Here is a 25,585-nt window from a genome sequence, read left to right on the forward strand (position 1 = left end):
CTGCTTTCTACCCTAGAACAGCCCAGGTTCTGTCTCGTCATGGCCTATTAAACAACCAACCTCTGCATACACTCATAACAGGGCCCCAAGTTACTGAATTAAGTATTCAGTTTTTCAGTTGAACTCACTTCAAGGTCATAGGCATATGAAGTGTAGTTATGCTAATAGTTATTATAAATAAAACTAAGAATAGTATGATAATCAAAATGCCTGTCTCCAAGCCCCAGATTGACACTATAAGGCTGTGTGACTTGGAATAAAATCCCCTGTTTCTCTGAGCACTGTTTGTCACTCATACAGTTATGGGATGGAGGTAAAGTGTATGAAGGACTCTTCCAAAGCTGAAAGTTGGGGAGGCAGATTTCTCTCCCCCTGAACGCCTTGCAGTTGAATCTGAGATGTCATGAAATACCTCTGCATTCTGGATAAACTGATCTTACCCCACCCCCAACAAGTACTGCTAATGTATGTCACCCATCTTTTTGTTTTTGTTTTTTTAGGATTTTTAAAAATTTATTATTATATCTAGGTACACTGTAGCTGTCTTCAGACACCCCAGAAGAGGGTATCATATCTCATTATGGATGGTTGTGAGCCACCATGTGGTTGCTGAGATTTGAACTCAGGACCTTCAGAAGTGCAGTCAGTGCTCTTAACCACTGAGCCAACTCTCCAGCCCAAGACAGGGTTTTTCTATATAGCTCTAGTTGTCCTAGAACTCACTCTGTAGACCAGGCTGGCCTCAAACTCAGAAATCTGCCTGCCTCTGCCTCCCAAGTGCTAGGATTAAAGGCGTGTGCCCAGCATCACCCATCTTTTAAACAAAGAGCATTTGTGCATAATTAAGAAGAAAAGTTGAGCACAAGGCTCAACGGTGAAGAATGCTTGCTGATCGTCCAGAGGACCAGAGTTTGGGTCCCAGAAACCACATTTGGTGGGTCACTTCCAGGAATCTGATGCCCTTTTATGGTCCCTGAAAGAATGCTCAAACATGTGCTTGAACATGCACACACATAAACACACACACTAACACATATACACTAACACATACACATGCACAAATAAAAATAAATCTTGACTAAAAAAGAAGAAAAGGCTTGTAAACAACTGAAAATCTGTAGTGTTAAGTTGCTTTGGTTTTACATGCGAAATTAAATCAATTTGTTAAATTACCATCGTCTTGTTCTATATTTTATATGCATATATATTTATAGCTAGATACTTTCTATTAAATTGTAAGGATTTGTTCTCAATCTACATGCCATTCAGCTTTTAGTTTCTAAAATAATTATCCAAGAAAAGAATCAAGAGTAATACACATACACACACATACACACACACACACACACACACACACACACACACACACCTTTCTCAGGAACTTGATAAAATCTGAGACACAAACTCTTTCTGCTCTCAACTCCCTATGATACCTTGTAGTTCACATCACTCAACACATAAATCATACTTTGGTCATCCCTGTCCTTTTTTATATTTCTTTATAGATAATAAGAATTCTGTAAACAGAAGCCTTTAATATCATCTACTAGTGATTGGCCACAGCATTTAAGGATACTCAGAATATGGTGTCTGAATGGCTGAGTTAATGACAGCTTAGTAAGTAATCTTCCTCTGCAGTATTGTTTGGCTTAAAAGAGTAATTCAGTAGCTATGCCACAAATATGGCTTTCTTCTCGCGGTCCTGTGTACCCTGAGATACTCTGCCCCATAATTCTGCCATCAAGGGCTTAGCTAAAGGAGATACCACTGCACAGTGCTCACCTGCCTATCATAGATGGATACAAGAAGGTTGATAGGGAAGCTTGGAGCTTCTGTAAATTTCCAGGAGTCACAAGTTATTACTTCATTCCTTCCATGAACCAAAATCAGCCACCTATCCACTCCTAGGAGACCATCTCTCTCCTGGCAAGACCAGTACACAGAGGGCTGGGGAATAACCCCTCTTCCTGGCTACAGATGCAGGCCTGTAGGACCCTGTCCTAGAAGCTCTGTTGCCTGTGCTCTCCTGAGCAGACCTGCCTTAGAGAGACACAGGACAGAAAATGGTATCTGACCTGAGTTCTGGAGTCAGGGCACTCCCTGGAGGCAAGCTCTCCCCTGGCAGGGAAGGGGTGGCACAGAACTGAGGATCAGCTCCACCTCCTGGCTGTGGATGAAGGCCCATAGGGACCATGTCCAAGAAGCTCTGTTGCTTCTGCAGCCTGTGCCCTCCTGCATGGACCTGCCTCAGAGAGACACCAGATAGAAAATTTGTAGGCATAAATTTTTTGCAACCGACTTTTAATATTGGTTCAACCTCTCCTCTAGGCTACCACCCAGCAGAGGCAGTGGAATAAAAAACGTTATCAGGATCTGGTGGAAATAGACCTGTTCAGCAATAGTTCCTTGAGAGAGAGTTTGATCATTACAGATGTGTAGAGGTGCAGGATGACCTCCAGAAGGTTGAGAATGGGCAGTCTACTTCCATACACGAAGAGAGAACAGAGGAAACAATAAGGAAGTTATTTCTCTAAAAATTGTTATTATTAGAGTATAATCTACATGCCACATTCACTCATTAAAAGTGTGATTTGGAGGATTTAAATTTTCACAGAATTGTACAACCTAATTTTAGAGCATTTTCTTAACTTGAAAAATCAATCTTATACACTCTTATAAATGCAATCATTTATTGCATTTTGTATTTACTATCCCCTGATGCTATGCATTCTGGATCTGTTTTCTGTTTCTGCATATTAGTCTATTTTGGACACTGCATAGAAATAAAAGTCATAAAATATATGACCTTTAATGACTTCTTTGTCTTATCTAGTATGCACATTAAAGGCTCAGTGAAAATAGGAGAGAATAATGGGGGAAAATAATGATGTCCATACAACCATTAAATCCAGTACTTTGTACATTATCTTAAAAAGTAATAACCCCCCCAAAAAAGTAATAAAACCAAACAAAGAAAAATTGTAGCCCATATTGTAGCATGTATTATTACTTTATAATTTTATAGTTAAATGATGTTATATAGTGTAGATATACCTTATTCATTTATCAGTTGATAAATGTTTGAGTTGTTTTCACTTTGAGTGATTTCACAAGTAACACCGTTACGAGCAATTGTGTTTAAGATTTTGTGTGGATATAGATCTTCATTTCTACTAAGTTCCATGCAGCAGTGGATTGCTAGGCTATAATATATGCTAGATGTATTTAACCCTTCTGATGGACAGCCAAGTTATTTTCCAAAGCTGTGGCTCCATTGTATAATCTCATGGGCAATTCAAAGGGTACCCAATGTGTGGATGTATGATCCTCTGCCTGTATGAATCCATACATCCTAGTGGTAATTCTTTGTGGATTAAGTTTACAGTTCCCTATTGGCTCCTGTTGAGCATCTTTTGTGGTCTTACTGCCCATTTGAATAACTTCGTAGAAATTTCAATCCAATGGCTTGTTTACTTCAACTAGGTTTTTCTTTCTTTTATTATTGAGCTTTAAGAGTTCTTCCTGTTTAGATACTAGTCTGCCAGATGATATCGCAGAATGAAATTATTTTACATGGGCCCTTAAGCTTACAACCACTATGGCTTTAGAGTCACTTAGGTAGAGAAAGTACAGAAAGTTAATCTCCCCTGCCTTTGACCCCAATCTTGACTTATCCATTGGGTTTATCCAGTATGAAATGAGTTAAATGAACCCTGGCTGTGACTCTACCTCCATACAAAGCAACAACCAAGTTGTCTGTTTGTACATCAACCAACCAAACAGGACAAGTCACACAATGTGAGCCAACTCAGCTGTGGCCTGAGTCGCCGCAGCCTGTGTGGGTCAGCGTCTGCTCCCCCTTGACAATCTACCCCAGCTGGAGTCAGACTGTCAAAGCCTTTCAGATAAGGGATGAAGCGTGGCTGCTGGCTCCCCTCTGGGTCACGTTGGCCACTGTGAGAAGTTCCTTTGTATAGTGTGAAGGAGTCATTTAGCTGTTCACATTTACCACCAGACAATCTAAGTGGACGAGGTTGGCAGACACCGCATGTTACATGGACTCTAAATCAGTGTCTGCCTGCTTTGGAGTAGTTACAGAGATACCCAAGAACACCTCATTATTTCCAGTTAATGCTCCATAGCCTGCCTGCTCTCAGTCCTTGGGATCCAAAACCTACAGATAAAGAAGGAACTTAATGGAATATGCTAAACCCATGAATCTCCAAACATAATTGTGCCTTTGTAAGCCTGAAATCTTTTAAGAGTCCTTTGTTCCCAACACTTAAGAGGTCTTTAGGTGTACAAAGCCTAAGTTTAGTCTCAGAAGGGGGTATGTATCAAATACAAGCATCCATGAAGATATCAATGGTAAAATGCTCTTAAATTCATTAGGAAAACTGCCTCAAAGTTCGGAGAAATTAGGAGCAGTTAGTGGGGAGTCAGATGTGTGGTCTGCAGTAGAGACCTACAAACTCTTTCTGCTCTTGAGAACTGGCACAGATAGCCAGACTCCTTGGAGGGATCGTGATACTCTTAGCTGGATTTTCTCAGAACAGGTATTGAGACAGAGACAGGTTTATAGCTAGTGCTTGGAGCCATGCCTGTAAAAGGGTAAGAGGTACAGGCTCACTGGAAGATTAAACTGTGATGCAGTTGTTGTGGGGAGGAGTTTAGAGCTGGAAAGGCCTCTCAGAATTATTCAGAATGAGATACGGAAATCTAGCTTCTGTTCTCAATCACAGGATCAATCACAGGATAAGGGCTGGCTGTCTGTAGGGTTGGGATCAATCACAGGATCTAGGGTGGGATCTAGGGTGGGATCAATCACAGGCTAAGGGCTGGCTGTCTCTAGGGTTGGGGTTTGGCCTTGAGTAAGCCAATAGCTAAGCAATTCCTAGATAAAGACTATTGTCTTTGCTTAGAGTTAACCCTGCTGCAGCTGGGGCACCTGGGTTGTAAAATGGAATATCAGGACCACATGTCCATTCCATCAACCACACCTCACCTTTGCCTCCTACCACTGTACTAAATAAACAGAACGGAGCATGTCCACACCAGCCTGAATACTTCCCTAAGAGTAAGTTCCTGCTCTTCCAGCTGCTGCCACAGAGTTGGGTGTCTCGAGATTGCTGTCAGGAAGTGCTAACCTCAACCTCTTTGTAGTAGTGGAGTTTGTGTCTTTGACTGAGAGGTCCTGAGTTTTACAGAGAAGATCTACTTACCTATGAGCTGAATATATTTTAGGGCCCTCTCCTTTGACAACTGGGCCCCCAGGCTATGATCAGCTTTCTCTACCTTTCTCTGGGAGGTGGGGACAGGCTCCTGGCTTCCTCTGAATTGACAGTAAATTGCTCTCCTGATTTTCTTTGCCAAAATGCCAATATACCTTAAGTAGATTGGCAATGGCTATACAATTCCACTGTCATTAGAGTAACCAATTGCTGCAAACGTTGGAAATACCAGGTACCAGCCAACTACCCTTCCTCACACTAGGACACCATTCTTAGGTTGTCATTGGTGACAGTTTTAACAACTGGGCATGCATTGATTTCTTAGCATATCTCCAACAATTTACCCAAAGCTATAGGCTTAGACAGTAGGAAGTCTTTGCTCTAAGTTCAGGAGAACATGGAAATCAAGGTGTGAGCAAGGCTAGGCTCTGCCTCTTGGCAGACCTTTTTTTTTTTTCCCCCCAACTTTCTGCTTTTGAGAACTCAAGCATCCTTCATATCATGACTAGAAAACTCTCTTCTCTATCTCTGTCATCACTGGGTCTTATTCACTGTTTATCTTCTCTGTCATCTGCTCCTACAAAGACAGCAGTCATTGAAATTCAGGCTCACCATTAATTCAGGCTGCTTTGTCTTAAGGACTAACAGAAACAACCCATTTTTATCTTATTTGTAAGATTAATATTCTGAAGTTTGAAGTCGTCTTGAATCTTGAAGGGATTCTACCCATTAGTTTATTTGTGCCGAGCCCATTACTATCAATTCTAAAATTCCATACCATTCACACCACTCCTAAAGTTATCCAACCTCTCCAGGAAGCAGGTGTGAGGATGGAGTTAGCTTCCAGAAGGCTGAGTCCCCTTGGTAAAATACTTTCAGTACACACACACACACACACACACACACACACACACACAGAGCTGTTGCTGTTTGGTCTCCGACATCAGGACTTGGGTCATGGTAAAGCAAAGGAGGCAATATTTAAAGAGGTACCTACTTTTCAGCACCAAACCTATGGCTCTCTGACCCCATGAGTTTTCCTTTAAGTGCTAAGCTGCTAGACAGTTGCTTGACTCACCCAGACCCTGACTTAGATAGTGTACATGGATAACTTAAGCAGTTGCTGGCCAAAGTGCTTCTCAACACATTTGAACCAATTTACATTCTCATCATCAATGTCTGAGAGTCCCAATTACTTCACATTCTTTAATTTGATTTTTTGATGGATGTGAACCAGGAAGTTGACTCAGAGCACATTTATTACTAATAAACTTAAACATCCCATATATTTAATAACCATCAAGTTTCATTGTTATATGTTTTTTCTTTATAACCTCTACCTATTTTTCTGTTCTCTTGTCTTATTATTGACTTATGATTTCTTACATTTTGCTGCTAACCTCTAGTGTGTAATACAGGAGCAGATATTTTCTCCCAGCCTACTTCGATCAGTTTGTTTGTTTGCTGAGACACAGTTGCAGGGTCTTGTTATGTAGCCTAGGCTGGCCTCACGAATGATCCTCCTGTTTCAGACTTTGAGTGCTTATTATAGGCATACACCACCGTTCCAAGTGTTATTTTGGTTTTGTGATATTTTTATTATAAGAAATGTTTACATTTGAATACATTCAGACCATCTATTGCTACCTTTGTTGACTGTGTATTACGTTCTTTCCTAATGATGGCATTAAAAATATTGTTGAAAGTAGGAGAGATGACTCAGAGGTTAAAAGCCCTGGCTTCTCTTCCTGAGGACTGGGGTTCAATTCCAGCACCCACATGGCAGCTAATGACTGTAACTACAGTGCTAAGGTATCCAATAATGTTCTCTTTGGCTTCTGTAAGCATTACACACACACACATATATGTTGCACAAACATATGTTCAGGCAAACACATGAATACCCCGCACACACACAATTTTTAAAAAGATTTTTTTCTAAAATTTTATTATAAAATTTTAAAGTTTTGGTATTTAAATGAAAACAATTTAATATCACTGAAATGTGTTTTATGTACAACATCAAGTGTTTTCTATGACTACCCAGTTTCCGTAAAAATAATCAGCAAAAATATGTTTGAAGTGTTCCCATAAATTTTGACTCAGGAATTAAATGTATTAAAATTTATTCCAAAATAAGAAAGAGCAATATGTGCAAACACTCTCTGGGATGCTAATCATATTACCTGTCTGCATGGGTGAATTGCAGACAATCTATGAAACAGTGTTAGAACGAACAAATAAACTCAGTTACAGATGCACAGTAGAATTCTTGATATAAAACAAAATTATACTTGTAGAAAATGCGATTCTACAAAGAGAGAGGGAAGACAGTCTTAATGGAAATAGCTAGGTGAACAAATACTGCTTTTGAAAAATATATAAATACAAAAGAGCTGAAAAGTTATTAACCTTGTAATAGTTATCTGCAGACTATGAAATTATGAATAACTAATTTTTCTCTTTCTGATGAATATTTTTCCATTATTATGTATTGCATTCTACCTTGTTTTATCTTATTTTATTGATGTTCTGATTATGAGGGATAAGGTCTGCTTTGTGGCTGTGATTAGCTTGGAGTCCCCTTTGTAGACCAGGCTGGTCTTGAATTTAAGGGGATTCTCCTGATTCCACCTTGCAAATGCTTGGATTGTAGACATGAGCTGCCATGCCTAGCCTACATAGCACATCCTAAAAACAAAGATAGAAAGTTGCATTAAAGCAATGATTTCAATTAGCAGAGCACTTAATGATGAGTGAGCCAGGATTCTATGTGTTACTATTAATAAAATCAAACCAAAACCCAGAATCATTTTAAAACTTGTGTTTGTTCTTTACAGTTTTTATACCATGTGATCATATTCACCCACCCACCCATTCCCAACAACTTCCCAGATTCACTCACTTTTCCCTACGCACTCAATTTGACATTCCTTGTTTGTACCTTAAATCCATCAAGACCAATGCATGCATTGCATGTATATGCACCAAGGGCAGTCAGTGTCCTTGGAGGAGGTCAGAAGAGGATGCTGGACCCGCAGAAACAGGAGTTACTGATGGTTGTGAGCATCTGAATTAGGGCCCTCTATAAGAGCAAGTGTTCTTAGCTATTGTGACAGCTTTCAAAAAAAAATCTCTGGCGGGGCAGTGGTGGTACATGCCTTTAGTTCCAGCACTTGGGAGGCAGAGGCAGGCAGATTTCTGAGTTCAAGGCCAGCCTGATCTACAGAGTGAGTTCCAGGACAGCCAGGGCTATACAGAGAAACCCTGTGTTGAAAAACAAAAACAACAACAACACAACAAAAATCTCTGGTTAAATTTTTTTTGAGAGATGTTCAAATTGTTTTTACTCCCTTCAGCACATAATAAGAGGGTAGCTTATGTGAAAATATAATCCTTGAAAATTTGACACAATATATCTATTAAGTTTTGACATTTTTTAAATCTTAAAGATTATTTTAAAAGAACCGAGATGATCTTAATACATGTTTTACGTTGGTGATGTGCTGATTCATGTTAACAGGCAGCTCTCCAGAGGAAAAGGAGAGTTTTCCTTTTATACGGATTTCTGCTATGGCTGTGTTAAGCACTTACACTGAAATCATTGACTGATGAGTTTCAAAAAAGATTTATATAAGCACCTTTCCCCGGTATGACTTATGTCTAGCACATTTCTGTTTATATATTTAGGATATATCTATATCTATCTATGTGAACGTTATATAAATTAAGTAGTATTGTTATATATTGTATCTTATAGTATTTTATATATAAATAATTCTATATGATTATTTATCAATACATTATATAATAATATAATACATATGATATATTAATTATATAAATATATAAATTATAAATAGCATATTATTCGTATATAATATATAATATAAATCCTAGGTAAATATATTTAAATATACATATATTAGCTTTTAGTTATTTAGTCATAAAATTAAACCCTATGGATAGCTTTGAAGCACATTTTATTTTTTTCCCCACAGCAGAATTTCCTTACTTTGCCTCCCAAGAAATAACTGTCAAGAGCCAGGTATGAATTCTTCCAATTTATACACTGGTCACAAGTGTATCCATTTAATAGAATGCAGTTATGCTTTGAATGCCTTTTAGTTTAAGATTTATTTATTGTATTTTTGTATGTATGAGTGTTTTGCCTGCCTGTGTGTTCGTAGACCATGTGCATGGAGTTCCCACAGAGAACAAGAGAAGGTGTTGGATCCTCTGGGACTGGGACTATATAGGATTGTGAGGCTCCATGTGAGTGATAGACACCAAACTCAGATCCCCTGAAAGAGCAAAAAGCATTTTTTTCACTGCTGAGCTATCTCTCCAGCTCCTGAAAAAAAATTAAATTTTATATTCAAATGTTCAGTAGCATAAACCCAAATTATTTAATTTTAAAATGAGTAACAGTGTGAACAGACAGTTCCTGAAAGAAACTATATGCGTGGCATTTCCATGAAAATGTTGAGCATCACAAATCATTGGTGAAATACAGATCACAATTACTTCACTAACAATGGCTATTATCCAATAACAACAGTAGATGGCAAAGAGGGAACCCTTGCATACTGCTGGCTATAATGTAAATTACTCCAGTCATTATGTAAAACAGTATGGAGATTCTTCAGACCAGTAAAGTGAGAAATGCCACATGATTTAGACATCCCCCAGCAGTGTATATACCTAAGGAAATTAAATCAATATGTCAAAGAGACAGTTGCACTCCCATGTTCCGTGTGTGCCACCTGATGAATGGGGGATAAGAATGCAGTGCATATACGCAATTGAATACTAATCAGCCACGAGCAGATTGAAATCATGTCATTTGCGGAAAGATGTATGGAAATGGGAATCCTTATATGGCATGAAATGACTCAAACAGAAAGACGAGTGCTGTGAGAAACCATGTGCTTGTGAAATCTAAAAATGTTCATCTTCTACGAGTTGACAGTTGAATGCTGGCCATGGTAAGCTGGGGAGAGTAAAGGCACAGGAGTGGTGGAAATGTAACCATTGCCTACTGATCCACATTTTGGCAGGAGCAAGATGTGCGGTCATGTCTGAGAATGACTGTAGGCAACAATAGCACACTGTTCATTCCAAAGAGAAGAAGGAAGGATTTTGAAATTGTCCGTCAGAAAAAAAAAAAATCTGTCAACTTGCAGAGACAGAAATGTACGTTCTAGTAATATATTATGCATTCTATACACATAACAAAACAATATATAACAGGTGCAATATATTTCCTTAAGTGTAAGTTTTTTTTTAAAGATTTATTTTTATTATATGTAAGTACACTGTAGCTGTCTTCAGACACTCCAGAAGAGGATGCCAGATTTCGTTACAGATGGTTGTGAGCCACCATGTGGTTGCTGGGATTTGAACTCTGGACCTTCGGAAGAGCAGTCGGGTGCTCTTACCCACTGAGCCATCTCACCAGCCCCTTAAATGTAAGCTTAAGTTTTTAACTTTTAGGTTAAAGTATGGAGAAGTCAGGGAAAGTGACTTTCCTGTAGGCAAATATGGTATGGTAGAAATTGCACCTACCTTTTTCGTTTGCATTCCATTGGCAATGCTTTGGCACATGGCTAAGATGAAGTTGGGAGTTGCCAACATTGTCTGTGTGCTCTGTGTCCAGGAACAGGAGGACAAAGGACAGCCACTAGCATTCTTTTACACACTGAGGTCTGTTGAGCTTTGGGTTCCTCTTCTGACAACTGTTTTCTTTTCTTTAGTTTGTCCTTTTTTTTCCTGTTGATTTATAAACATGAATTGATGAACATTTTGTGAGAGTCTTAGCTATCTGAAATAAAATATATACTCTAGATTTGCACATTTACACAATAAATTTGATTATTTAACATGTGCTAGTATACATGTCTAAACAAAGCTTTTTTACATATTTTAAAGGAAGTTTATTTAAATCATATCACAGTTCTATAAATTCAATTTCCCATTATAAATACTTAATACCTATTTTGTTTTATTTCTTTTAGAAATACGAAACTCCACCTATTAATTTCATTAAAATTAGACAGACCTTTATATTATATTGATTTCTAAAAGTTATTGGAGTTGTGGAAAGTTCTTTAGGCTAATGTAAAATACTTAAAATTAAAGCTTAGAAGAATCTGTTTCTTAGATCCAATTGTGGCTAAAGGAGAATCCAAGAACTTATACGACCTTGTGGGAATTCTCTCGGTCATTGCGTTTCATTGTTGTCTCCTGTCTGTGTGGTATTATTTCTGATGCTTAGTTAGAGATTGTTCTAATGAGTAAGCAAAGTCACCTGAAGAAAGTACTAGATAATGCAAAGCTTATGCCCTTATTAAAAATGAGAAATGCAAATACTATTTTAAAAACTCATAGAGATGTCACTAGAAGTAGCTTAATCTTGCTTTCAGGTCCATGGGCAAATTCATCCTACAGCTTTCACAGCTGCAGCTCACTTTGGTTCAAGTACTGATCTCCCACAGTCACTACCATCTATGTGCCTGAACATGCACACATGCACATAGACGTATGTGGGTGTGGTTGGAATAGTTTGGGTGTGTGCCAAACCGTAGTTATGAGTCAAGGCTTCTCTGGGGTGTGTGCTTACTTTGAGTTGTTCTATTCCACACAACAGCCCAGGGGGTGGGCCTTTCAGCCCAATGGCAAGCAGCTCTGGGAGAAGCTACAGAAGTTCAAGTTGTGCTTTGGAGTTTTCTTTCTGTCAATCTTTCAGAACAGGGCAGGTTGTATTCACCTCTGTCAGCACTGAATCTTTCTTCATCTCCTGCAACTTTGTATCCTGTTTAACCCACACAGTCAATATCTGACACAATTAGTTAGGCAGGATTACAGGGTTGTGCCCCCTCCCCCCACCAGTGACCTCAACCCATCAGTAGCTCACAGGAGCATCTTGGCCCTCTGTGGGAGATCCTTAGGTGTGGTCAAAAAGAAAAAAAGACAGGGGTGTGAACAAGTGAAAGAACAGGTTAGGTTATCATTTTAGCTTAATTAGAATTTTAACAATGTGTTGAAGAAATGAGTCTTTTAACAAGAATATAGACGTCATTATTTTATCCATACAAGGAAACCTTAGCTTGAAAAGCAGCCTCTTGATGGTTACATTTCACTCTGCATTTCAAACCTGCAGCTGATTGTTTGGCAGCATCAGAAAGAGGAAATGAGCTGCAGTGAGGAAGGTCAGAGAATCAGAGGGATTCCAGGCTTGGTCCTTCCTTCCCCTTTCTCAGGGTGGAGTTAATATTAACTTATTTAATAAGCAGATATGACTGCTATATGCCAGGACATTCTAGCTGCTGAGATGAGGCAGAAGCTGAGACAAGGGAGGTCCTGTTCTCCTGGAGTTTAAATAAAGGTGCTGGAGAATAAAATGATGTACAGAACAATTGACAAATAAATAGAAGTATGGAGATGCCATAAAAATATGTACAGAGTGTCATGTAAGCCATTGTTGTCATTACAGTTCTTTTGGAAAATAGCATAGGAGAGCCATCAGCTGTCTCTTTCCAAAATTCACATTGAAATATTAATCTCAATGTGATGATACTAGTGGATGGATATTTGAAGGGTCTTACATCATTGGGGTAGAGCCCCCATGGATGAGATTGGTGCCAGGTCTAAGAACAGCAACAGAGAGCACTGTAACCTCTCACACTGTGTCCTGGCTCAGTGAGACTAAACCCATCCATGAGAGATGGGCTCTTCACCTGACATTGAATATCCCGATCTTGAATTCCCAGGCTTCAGAATAAACTGTGAAGAGTAAAGTCTCATAGTTTATAAGTTTATCTGGCGTTATTTTGAGGCAGCCCAGTTGAATTCAGACATAAGCTGAGATCTGAATAAGAAATGAGCCTTGAGAGTTAAGCAGCAAGAGCACAACGAGCCAAAGACTCAGACAAGAGTAAAACTGGGCATAGGAAAGGGGCAGGTGACCCGGAGTGTTGTGGGTAAGAATACAGGAAAAAACATGAAGTGGCTAGAGTCCGATCACGTGAGATCACACAGCCCTCGTGGGGCCGGGCAAAGAGCCTAGGTTAGAAGTGCAAGGTTTTAGTTCAGAGAAAGGTCCACTTTGGGGAGCCTTGGGGACACTAGAAAAGCCATGGGTGCCAGAAATAGACAACTACAAGAGTTAGGAAGTTTATGTGGGTTGATTTCTGGACCAGCTGTTTGAGAGTACAGAGCAGACCGTGAAGAGAAAGTAGCCAATACAGAAACAGTATCCAATTGCGGAGGACTAGGCAGCAGATACGACTGATTCAGTGAGCGTGTCAGTTGATGGTGTGAAACAGGCACATAGTCCTGATGATGACTGAGTTGGGTTACTGTGGTTTCTAGAAACCTGAGTACCTGGAACTCAGTTATGCCCCCCGCATCCCATAGTGTAAACTTGGAGCGGCAATCCAGCTCCAGAACCGGCACACACAAACCTCCAAGTTCTAGTTCTATGGGCAAATCCTCACCAGTGTGAGCCCCAGTCAGCGGGCATGCTGGAGGCCAGGGTAGCAACATAGTGCTGGGTCACACTAGGAATGACAACACATGCGGGACGAGTCCTGCTTTTGATGGTTGAGGATCAAATTCAGAACTCTGTCCCTTTGGGCCTGGGTGCTGTTTAAACTAAATCTTTAACGGTTTCTGTAAATTTAAAGCAAGCCCTGATGAGAGAATACACATGGAAATTCACTATAGATAGGACTTGATTGTGCATTCCACAGACAAGTGTGTTCCAGGTTAAGTAAAATATGAACTGAGGTTTTTATGCCAGCAACATCTCAGGACATTAGAACATGTCCATGATTCAACAGCAGTGCCGTGTATAATTACATTGTCTTTCAGTTTTGTTGTAAGTAAAAACACCTCTATGCAGCCCCAAAGCCCATATGCTTCATTATAGACCACCCTGCCTCCTATGTAAATGAGTGTTTAAATTTTTTATTAATTGTAGTAATATTGGGCCACAATTATGAGTCGAAATGAAGCGTATTTCAAGGAGATGTTAGTAATACTTCATAAAAAATGTATATAGCTGCTGATTTGAAACCATATAGGTACATTGTTGACTGGCCAACATATGCAATATTTCCTATAGCAAGGTAAACTCTAAAAACATGCTTGCTTTTATTAGAAGTACTTGTCTCTTGGTGTCTTTCTGTGCTCTGTGCATAGTGTGCATGCATCATCTCCTTCTGTTGTTCTCCTGTTTGTATGTAAGCAGAGGAGCTGAAGGGCCTCTATGGACATATGTTCTGCCTTGTATGCATCATCTGGACTGCAGTAGCTTCCCCACTAATGTGTCTTCTCTACTCATGGAGTTCACACAATTATATTTGAACTTCCTTGGCTTTTCCTGCAGAACAAGTGCAATCATCACAAATTACCTAAATAACTTCTTGGACCATACATATCCAGACTATTATGCAGGAAAGGAAAGAGAGATTAAGGTGGGTGCTCTAGACCACCCAACTGCTGTCCATTATGCACAGTAAAGCCAGAACCTGAATCATCTCCTGTTACTATCAGTTTCTCCAAAATGGAGCTTCCCATGAGAGCAAGAGTCAAGCCAGTGTGTGTTCAGGGATAGGGACATCTGTATATTGGTTCTTGTTGGCCTGTGCATTTCCAAAGAACCAGCAAATGGGATGGAATGACCCCTACAGATGGTATGTTGTCTGTGACTCAGTGTATGAGGAACTGAGAAAAGACTGCTAAAACAAAACACCGCGGCTGGACACTGAGTAAGCACCACCTGGAGGAAACAGAGCCTCACTTCTTACGCAGCCTCACCTGTGGCAGCATTTTACCCAGCTCCTGAATAAGTGTGCCACTTTCTGCTTTACCTCTTCTGCTCAAGTATGTCTGTCTCATCCCTCCCGTCTACTCACAATCTGAGCCTTGATTCAGGATGGCAAGCAGGATGGAGTAAAAGAAAGACGATGCAAAGATGACCTTCCTGCCTTTCCCAGGTGTGTTTTCAGATGTGGAAATAGCCATGAGAATTGCAACTCATTTAAGTGGTGCACATACATGCTCGTGTGTGTGTGTGTGTGTGTGTGTGTGTGTGTGTGTGTGTGTTGACAGGAAGGGGATCTGATCTTAATGATGGTTTAACCAGAGATACAGTTTTTCCTGACCTAATGATGAGGTCTCCTGAATGGAATAGTAGCAATCTCTTCTACCATGAAAGAATCCAGTCACAGAAAGTTCTCTGGTGAGACTAGAAAGCCTGAACAAACATAAAACAGACACCGGCTTGTTGTAGGTGTTGGAACTGAACAAGGAACAAGGAAACATGCAAAGTTTGCTGAGAGCAGTACTGTCTCTTGAGTGGAAGAAGCAAAGGAGTTAACAGACCAAAAATTGGGGGCCACACACTAATATTCCAGCTTCCAGGAAGGTTAAGGCAGGGCGGGGGGCATCAACTAAACTTGCGATTTGGGGCTAACTGGGATAATATAGCACAACCCCTTTCTTGAAAGAAAAAAAGAACTCAGCCAAAATGGGCTGTGAGGCTATCACATTCCTAGTGAAGAGGGGTGGTACCAAACAATCCTCAGCTTTATATTGTTTATTTACAGATAAATTATATATACATCACCAAGTACAGGGATTTACCTGAAGTGTTCAGTTATGACATTACACCCATCCATCACCATGCCTGTTGAATTACTCCTTAATTATCTTCTGGTTACGGTGCTATTGGGGAGCAGAGTAACAAACATGGCTAAAATGATGATATGAAGATGGGCAAGGGAAGGAGGAGAGGACTGGGAAACCTCAAGAACTAACTACATTCTGCAGTGAAGCTTAGAGAACAAAAAACTTTTATAGGTTGGGGCTCTCTGTGCCCTGTGTGCTTGCTAAATAGGAGAGTGGTTGCAGACTTATCCCCATGTGGTATTTTCATTAGCAGATTTAGGGTGTTGATGGGTTGAGTCAGTGAATGAGTCACCCCCCACTCCACCCAGAAATAAAGCCACAATGGAGTGTTTCAGAAGACAGGTGTGAGTCATGCTGGAGCATTGATCCATATGTGACATCACCACTACAGCCTGTTATGGGGCCATAGAGTGGGTGAAAAAGTAGCAGTTTCATCTGCACTCAATTGAGTTCTGTTACGTTAATCATAGCAAGGTCAACATCTGCTGCTTGCTTTTTGGCTTACCAGTAATTGTGAAAATGAATGTGGAAGGCTTTGGTAATAAAGCTTTGATTATAGAAAGCTGGGTTCTGATTAAATTTTGTTTAGCATGTGTTTGGGACACCAGTGCCTTATGGGGGTTCTCAGACTTGGCAATTACAGTAAGAGTTATAACAGCAAATATCCTCTTAAAAAGCTTCTTATGATTAGTCATAATATATTCATACATATGTATAAACAGTGTGTGCTTATATACACAAAACTGTTCACTGCAGTATATTTCTTGAAATAATAAATATCCCATAATGGATGGCCAATTGTTGGGTATTATTTAATTAGACTATACTCTAGCTGTATGATAAGATGTGTGGAACTCTGAATATATATATATATATATATATGTATATATATGAAATGAAAGAAAGTAAAGAGTGAATAAAAATGAATGAAAGAAAACAGTGTTACAAATGAGTATATATAGATGGATATTTTTGTGGCTTAAATATGAATGGCCTGCATAGGTTCCTATATTGAAATCAGTTCCCAAGTTGGTAAAACTATTTGGGGAAGATTAGAAGGTGTGGCCTTGTTGGAGTAAAGAAATGTTCTCTCTCTCTCGCTCTCCCCCCCCCCCCCCGCCCTGTATGTGTGTCTGTGTGTGTGCCTCATGGTTGTAGATCAAGATATGAGCTCTCATACATTCCTTTGTTCCACCAGCATAGACTCTGTCCCTCTAAAATATTAAATCAAACCGAATGCTTCCATTTGTAAGTTGCCTTGTTCATAATATTTTATCACAGTAATAGAAAACTATGATAGACACTTTAAGTAAAAAGAACACATGGGCTGGCAAGCTGGCTCAGTGAGTAAAGGTACATGCTACCAAGCCTGATGACCTGAGTTTAATACACAAGGCTCACAAGGTGAAAGGATACAACAGATTTCTGCGTGTTGTTCTCTGACCTCCACATCCAAGCTGTGGCATGAATGTGTCCAACACAACAAATAAATAAAAGTAAAAAATAAACCTTTTAAATATTTTTTATAAATATATAGATGTATTTATATTAAGTTTTACACAGAAGTTTTGAAAATTGGGCATAGTATTTTGAAAACCAAGGGCTTAAGGCAATGTAGTCAAAAAGTAAGAATTGGTTTGTTAAAGTTATCTTTGTACTTAATGTGAATTTTAAAGTGTGTTAAGCCCTAAAGAAAAGTGCATAAATTCATTCAAGTGTTCAGAGATCAAGTCAATCACGTCACTACTTACTGCAAATCTTCTAAAATGATTCCACGTTTCCATGGATAAGGATTCAAGTGCCCTGAAGCAATTTTGTTGTTAATGTTTTTAGACTGCCATGTTTTCTCCTAAACACCATTTTCAAAGAGTTTGGAGGCATTCTTTCCCTAGATATGTCCTCTCTTAATTCAGACACTCATTGATCTAATCATAAAAGGAAGCCATTAGAGGTACCCTGTGCCAGATATTACTCATGCTTGATGAATTGCACACCCAGGGGAATGGGAAAAGCACATCCATAAAGATAGAATGTAATTCGCATTGATTAAAACAGCATGTGCCAGGCAGCGCTTTTTATTGAAGATGAGAAGTGGCATTAAGTATCAAGAAACTCAACGACTGAGTGTAGGAGATGAATGGGGCCCTGTGAGTTTCAATTACTCAGCAGAATGTTTTGGTTGTTTATTTTGGAGTAGGTGGTGTGCTGAGAATTAGCAAGAGAACAATGTGGTAAAAGAGAAAATCAGCTCATAATGGCAAAGCAGTGCCCGACATGCTATAGTAAAAGCAAAGAGGAAAATGCATTTCAGCAAGTAAAGAGGAGAAGAGGCCCTAGAATACACACACACAAAACAGCACACATCTATGGAAGAAATCACTATGTAGGGAAAGGCAAGTGTGCTGCTGTCCCTGTTTGGAAAGACCCAGATGTTAAACTGACCGTTGCACTCTACAACTTTATTTTTGGAATCTAATAAGCATTAAAGCCCAACACACACCATGCTCAATGTTAGGCATCTTATTCTCCCAGCCTTTCCCCCGTGGACTCTGGGATCCTCAATGTGTTTGCCTTTTTTTCCTTCAGTTCTAGATAACTGTTTACTCATTCTATCCTTAGGCCAAATACTGAGAAGCTGTGGTATGTGTGTGTGTGTGTGTGTGTGTTATACATATAAGTACATGTGTATGTGTGGGTTCACACTCTGATGCTTACACATGGGGAGGCTAGAGAAGAACGCTGGGTGTTCTCTTTCACTGTCTACATTAATCTTTTGAGACAGGGCCCCTCACTAAACCTGAAGCTGTGTACTGGCTAGACTGGCTGGATAGCAACCTCCTCTATGCTTCTATCTCCCATGCTCTATCTCTTGTGCTGGGTTACAGGCATACGTGGCTTAATCTGGATTTTTACATGATTGCTGGTGACCAGAACTCAAATCTTATTGATTGCAAAGCAAGCACTCACCCCTGAGCTCTCTATAACCCCTAGAAGCCACCATGGATGATAGAACAGATGTTTCTTCCATGCTCTCCTAGGGAGATCATTTCTCCATCTTTGGTCTAGAAAACTAAGTATTATATTGTACTAGAAGAGGGAACAGGTATTAATTTACGGACTTTATTTTTGAGTAAACTTGTTTATAGGTATAATTTTTAGTTCCACTGAAACTTGTCTGTATACCATATCTAAAGTATCTGCCAATGCTACTGACTCTGCTTAGTAGAGCCCTACATCTACAATGTAACAGCTACACCTAAGGTCCAGAAAATATTTCAGAAGAGATGGTAGAAACAGACATCTGCTGTGAGATAGTATCTTCTCTATATGACAGGGAGTCTTGACAGTGTGGCCCCCTAAAGAAGACCTGCCTAATTACAATACCAGCTAATATGTCAATACTACTGTGGACATTTTCAGAAGGTGTTACCCCTCCATGAACTACAGGCAATTAATGACTGCTGTGAGATATATAGCTCATAAATATGCATTTGGACTAGTTATGTATTTTTGTAAATGGTCTCCATCTGCTGCCGGAAGATTTGTGATGAGGGGTAAGAGCTGAATTTACCTGTAGGTTAGGGGAGAAGGGAGACCTTCTCACTGTCCATTTCTTAAACAAGAATAATTACTAACTGCATTCTAACCGTGCTTATCCTTAAGCTCACAGATAGTATGACTTTCTTTCTAATGAAAGAAATCAAGGAGGTTTAAAACAGAGAAAGGCCAGGCTCATGGGTAGGATGATTCAGTATGGTTATGATGGCATATCTTCCCAGTGTGTTCTATGGAGTCAGTGCAACTTAATCCAAATCCCAGAAAAACTATTTTGTAAACATTAATAAAATAAATTCTGAAGTTTACATGGAGAGGCAGAAGACTTGGAATGACTACCACAATAATAAAAGAGAATGAACTTTGAGGAATGACTGTAGTCAACTTCAAGACTGTGAGGTTTTTTGAAAAATACTAGACAAATCATCAGTAGAATGGAAGAGAAAATCCAGAAATCAACCCAGATAAATAGAGTGAACTGATTGCCAACAAAGGAGCAGAGAATGTAGAGAGTATCATCTTTTCAGCAGATGGTACTGGAACTACCAGATATTTACATGCAGAAACTGTAGAGATAGCTCTTATGTCATAAAAATGAACTCCAGTTGGATACAAATCCAAATATAAACTACAAATGTATAAAACTCTAACACATGAGAAAAACTAAGTGGCCTTGCATGTGTTGATGAAAATTAAAAACTTCTGTTCTGTCAAAGTGTTAAGAGAATTAAAAGACATTCCACACACTTTCAGAAATATGAAATTTATATCCAAGTTATACAAAGAAATCTTAAAGCTAACTTCAAATGAAAAAATTATAAAAACAGGTTAAAATATCTGAACAGATGCTCATCAGAGACAGTGTACAAGTTACAAAGAAGATATGGAAAATTACTCAATATATGTTATCAGGGAATTGAAAATTAGAAGAGACCATACAACTATTAGGGCAGTTAAAATCCAGACACTGACAACTTAAGTGCTATCAAGGACAGGGGCTAACAAAAGCACCCATTCATTACTGGTAGAAATACAAAATAGTACAGCAGCTTTGAAAGACATTTTAAATTTTTTTTATAAAACTAAAAATAGTCTTAGCATATGATATATGTTCCTTGTTACTTTTCCAAATGAGTTGACATTTTTGTCCATGACAACTTTTTTCATAATAACCAAAATGTGGAAGCAAAATGATGCCCTTCAATAGGTGAGTAGATACAGTGGAATAGTATTTAGTGACAAGAATAAATGAGCCATCAGTCAGGTCACCAAATGAGAGCAGACAGCCTTAAATGTATTTTGGTAAGTAGAAAAAATCTAGAAAGGATACATACTTTGATTTCAACCGAACAGAATTATTGAAAATGTAAAAATGATCCTTGGGTATTAGAAGTTGATGGGGGGTACAGCTGAGCAGAGGAAAGGGAAGGAATTTTAGGGCAGTGAACTATTTGGTACAGGGCTGTTATCAGCAAAGAAACTGCACAAGCAAGCCACAAGCACATGCCATAATGCATTTGTCTATATGCATAAATGAGCACAAAGAGTGAACTTAGCATCAATTATGGATTTTAGCTTACAATAATATATCAATATTGGCTCATCGACTTAACATATGTACCACATGAACGTAAGGAGTTAGCAGTATAAAACTAAGTGGGCTATATTGAAAATGACTTTCTGCTCAATTTTTCTGTAAAACATCACTAAACATCAATCTATTAAACCTGTGATATTTTCTTTTAAGAATGTTTCAATTATATATATATATATATATATATATATATATATATATATATACTCTCCATCCCCACACTTCCCAACATTAAGTAACTGGTATTCTAAATTCTGGTCAGGTCAGCTTTATTTAGCTTCCACCTATGAAAAAGAACATATGGTTCATGTCTTTCTCTTCCTTGCTTATTTTACTTAACATAGTATTTTCCTATTCTATCCATTTGCTAAAAATAACAGGATTTCTCAAATGTTGGCAAAGATATGAAGAAAAGGGGACTCTCATACATGGAACAGAATGAAGGTTCCACAATCAAACTACAAATAGATATACCATATGATCCCAAAATCCCACTTCTAGTTTTAAATCTTATATAAATTATATTATATATAAATATTATCCAATCAACAGAAAGGAAATTCACATAATGAAGAGATGCCCTACTTATGAGAATACCATTTATAATAGTTAAGTTAAATAGGATCAGCTTAGGTTCTAATCAATGTCCAAGTAGATACAAAAGATGTGGTACACAGCAGCTAGTGAGATGTTCAGAAAGTAAGGAAAATGTGAATTATATAGTTACTGTAATGTTATTCCGTCATAAAGTCTATTTTTTTAAAAAATCAACTAGGGATCCCCTAAGTTATTGGCATCTTTAGGATCTGAGAGGACCTGTATGACTGTACAAGGTGAGTAAAAGAAGAATAAAATTTAATATACTTTAAAAAGTAGACAGGATCAAATTATAGAGAGTTGTGTTCACCAGAGGAAGGAGTTCTGATTTATTCTTTATATCATAGGAATTCTTCTAAGACAATCTGAATTCAAAAATTCTCTTCAGGTTAACTTGAAGAGTGGATAATTCCTATAGTGGAAGACAGGAGACATCTACAAGGTCATTGGTTGTATATGCATCAAAGTGCAGCCTATATCCTTGTTGCTTGCAGCATTTCTGGTAGATATTTGTTGTATAATTCTGCATCCAACCTCAGCTACTTTCACCTGGGAAAATCTGAGTTCCTTTTGTCCTTGTTAAGTATGAGATGCCTATTAAACTTCCAGGTGAGGTGTCACTCTTACTGATCCCAGGAAGGATGCTTCTAACATAAACAATGGCAATGGGGTAGTTTGCATAAGGAGAAATTATAAACTGGGTTTTTAAGATGTTAGATTTGAGATGCTTAAGAGAGCTGGAAAGAGTTGTTGAATATGCAGGTAGAGATCTAAGTCTGGAACTGACAAGAGAAAGTTAGGTCTGAAGATACCGTGTGGAAATTTATGTTATTTCAGACACAGTTGTGCACTATTGGGATGCCAGAGCACCTACATGTGCTGTTCAGGGGAGACAAAGCACAGTCTAAGGGCTCCCAGCCTGGGATTATTCAGGTGAAAAACAGCAGAGGCTGGACTCAAACTCCTGTGTACCCAGATGCCACCAGGAGTTGGGAACGGGAGTCCATGAGCCCTCAATGAGCCTAGGACAGGGAAAATCCAGTTTAGTTCTGAATGAGTGCCGGGAGTATAGAGAGGCTTCTACAAGAGACCTAGGCACAGCTCTGTATGACAAAGGCATCTCCCCACCCCGACTGTAGTTTTTGTTGAAGGAGATAGTCCTTGCTTATCTAAACTATTTTATTCATGGCAGATGGGGATGCATAGGTTTTAGGGTGAACCAGAGATTAAATACCTTTTTGCAGGAATGGATGCCCAGGAAGGGAAGTTCATTGGCTAAACACTCAGGGCCTATCTAGATACCTCATTAGCACAGAGAACCCTGGGTTCTATGCTCTGTGACCAAATGTCATGGTTCTCTTAGTAGGGTATTGTGGTCAAATGCTCCAGGACAGGAACCTGGTAGGGAGCTAGATCAAACTCCTGCTGTTCATAGTGATGAGCTTTACCAGGGTTCTCAACTTGCTACAACCTTACCAGTTCTGTCTGTCCCATACATTTGAAACTATGAGATTGAAAAGCATTGCTTCTTGAATCTCATATACTACATCCCTACTTCTTGAAATACTTGTAGTCTTGAAGAGGAATAAGCATGCTCTCCATGCTGACTCTTTTCTTACTCTAGCCTACATAACTCAGATCCTCTCTTATGCAAATTCTTCCATTGGACACTACCCCCAAAGTAAGTTGATGGCTGGAGATGGGAGAACACAGAGACATGACATTGCTTCCTCCCCTCAATTTTCCTCCTGTGCTCTCCCCCCCCCCCCCCGCGCTCTCTCCCTCACCCTCTCCCCCTCCCCTTCCCCCTCCCACTCCCTTCCCGCCTCCTCTCTCTCTCACACACACAGTCTTAGAGCTCTTAGATAAGTCAAAAGTGGCAGAAAGGGCCTGTAGTCCATGCAGTTAATATTCCTTTGTGCCAGATCCACACTCATATGAAGCTTCCAATACTTTCTACCCGTGTGACATAGTCCAAGTAGGTGTGGATTTTGGAAGGATAGAACAAGCTGCCAAAATCCAGAAATATAGTTTCCCTAAAACATCTGACTCCTGGTATGGGTCACTTTTCCATTATATAGTTGGTCCTACATCCATCCGCCTAAAAATAAATTAGTTTAATTGTACCTCTTTACTAGTGGAATTTCATATTTTGAGATGCTCTCATCATCCTTGAAATATTTTCTCCATTTTTTTTCCTGAGGGAGAAGGCATTTTCAAAATAAAATTTCTCTAGGAATGAAATACTCAGTAGAGACAAAATCTAATTTTGTAAAAACACTCATGATTTTATGAAAATATTGACCTGGGAAGTTAGCTGGGACTTATGAAGAGGTGTTTCTGTTCTATTTCATGCTCTAGTACAGTTCCTTCTAAAACCAAGTTTTGAAATTACTTTAAAACTAAGTATACCATTAATAAAAAGTATCAATTTGCTCAGTTATTACATATGCACGTTAGTGGGTTTTAACAAAGTAAAAGCTATGTATTATATACTTTTAAAAACATTTGTTTCATTTCCATAGTACTAGAAATAAAATACGTTTCAGAAGATAGAAGGAACTATATTATTTAAACTCTTGAACACTGAAACAATTTGGCCTCTGGGTACATTCATATTCTCAAAAAATCGAACATTGCTAGGAGCTATTCTCTTTAGTTTATTAATAAGATGATATGAGTATGTAGCTGGGTGAGCAATGGTGGCACACAACTTTAACCCCAGCTCTCAGGAGGTAGGCACAGATGGATCTCTGAGTTTGAGGCCAGTCTGGTCTACAGAACTAGTTCCAGGACAGCCAGAGCTACACGGAGAAACCCTGTCTCAAAAAATAAAAAAATAAAAAAAGTTGCTAGGTGTATGGTGGATATGTAAAATACAAATGTGTGTTTATATAGATATATCATAAATATGAAAAAGTATACAATGTAAGAATATAAAAAATATATTCCATTATTTAAATAATGGCACCTTGGAATGTGCACATTGTGAGAGACTGAGAGTGAAGGAAGTGTATAAAATCCTAGAATAATTATGATAGTTTGGACTTCAAAGACTTCCTTGCATCTCAAGGACTGATAGTAGTGACCAAGAAATGGCACTTTGAAAAGTGTTCTTTGTAATCCCATTTCCCACAGTGACATGAAGTGACATTGGTTGAGGTGACCTTTAATGTTCTTGCCCTGATTCTCTATGATCTCTGACTTCAATGTCTGTCCCCTTAAGCTTACAAACGTTTTTCCATGTTAATTGACTCATGCTTTTTGTAGGTTGTGTTTCCTTTAGAAATCAGCCCCCAAAGTGTCCTGGTTTGAGAAGGTGCCATGGATGCCTGGTGTGACAGAGCGCTTGCTGCCATGAGACCTCATCTTACTTAGGAGGGAGCCTTCACTATTCATCCATTTCATAACCTTGTATTTCATGATAGAGCACCTGGACCTAACTTTAAGAGAGAGAGAGAGAGAGAGAGATTCATAATTCTTAATTCATAATTAAGAATTTTTGTACATCTAAAGGCACAAAAAGTTAAACAACAGTTTAATGGACAGAACTGTCTTCAAATCATATATCCCATAGAGTTCTAGTGCTCAAAATATAGAGATAACTCTTAAGCCCAGTCTTTAAAACTGAGTAACGCAGGTGAAAAAAATAGAAAAGATTTTGGTAGTTAGTTCTCAAAAAGAAATGCAAATTACAGTGACATAACAAGACATATAATGTCATTAGTCATTAAGGAACTTTATATAACAACCACTGCATGATTGTTCGTCATGATGCACTCATTAGGGTGCGATGGTAGTTTTAGAAAAATACATAATTTTGGGAAAAGATAATAACAATCTGGGAATTCTCAAATATTACTATTACATTTGTAAAATGCTAATGTTGTAGAAAACACTTTCCATTTGCCCC

At 38.8% G+C, this 25,585-nt stretch overlaps 1 protein-coding gene across 2 annotated transcripts in view; it reads left to right on the plus strand.

Moving 5' to 3' along the window:
• Psd3 (pleckstrin and Sec7 domain containing 3) overlaps positions 1–25,585 on the plus strand; it is a 527,712-nt gene that overhangs the window by 37,841 nt on the left and 464,286 nt on the right. For both annotated transcript variants that reach the window (XM_029480436.2, XM_029480437.2), the window contains one exon: positions 9,233–9,279. The gene's annotated coding sequence lies outside the window, so the exon portion shown is untranslated. The remainder of the gene's footprint in view (positions 1–9,232; positions 9,280–25,585) is intronic.

Source organism: Mus caroli, unplaced genomic scaffold (genome assembly GCF_978045245.1).
Source record: "Mus caroli unplaced genomic scaffold, Mus_caroli_1 scaffold_10, whole genome shotgun sequence".
NCBI classification, from domain to species: Eukaryota; Metazoa; Chordata; class Mammalia; order Rodentia; family Muridae; genus Mus; species Mus caroli.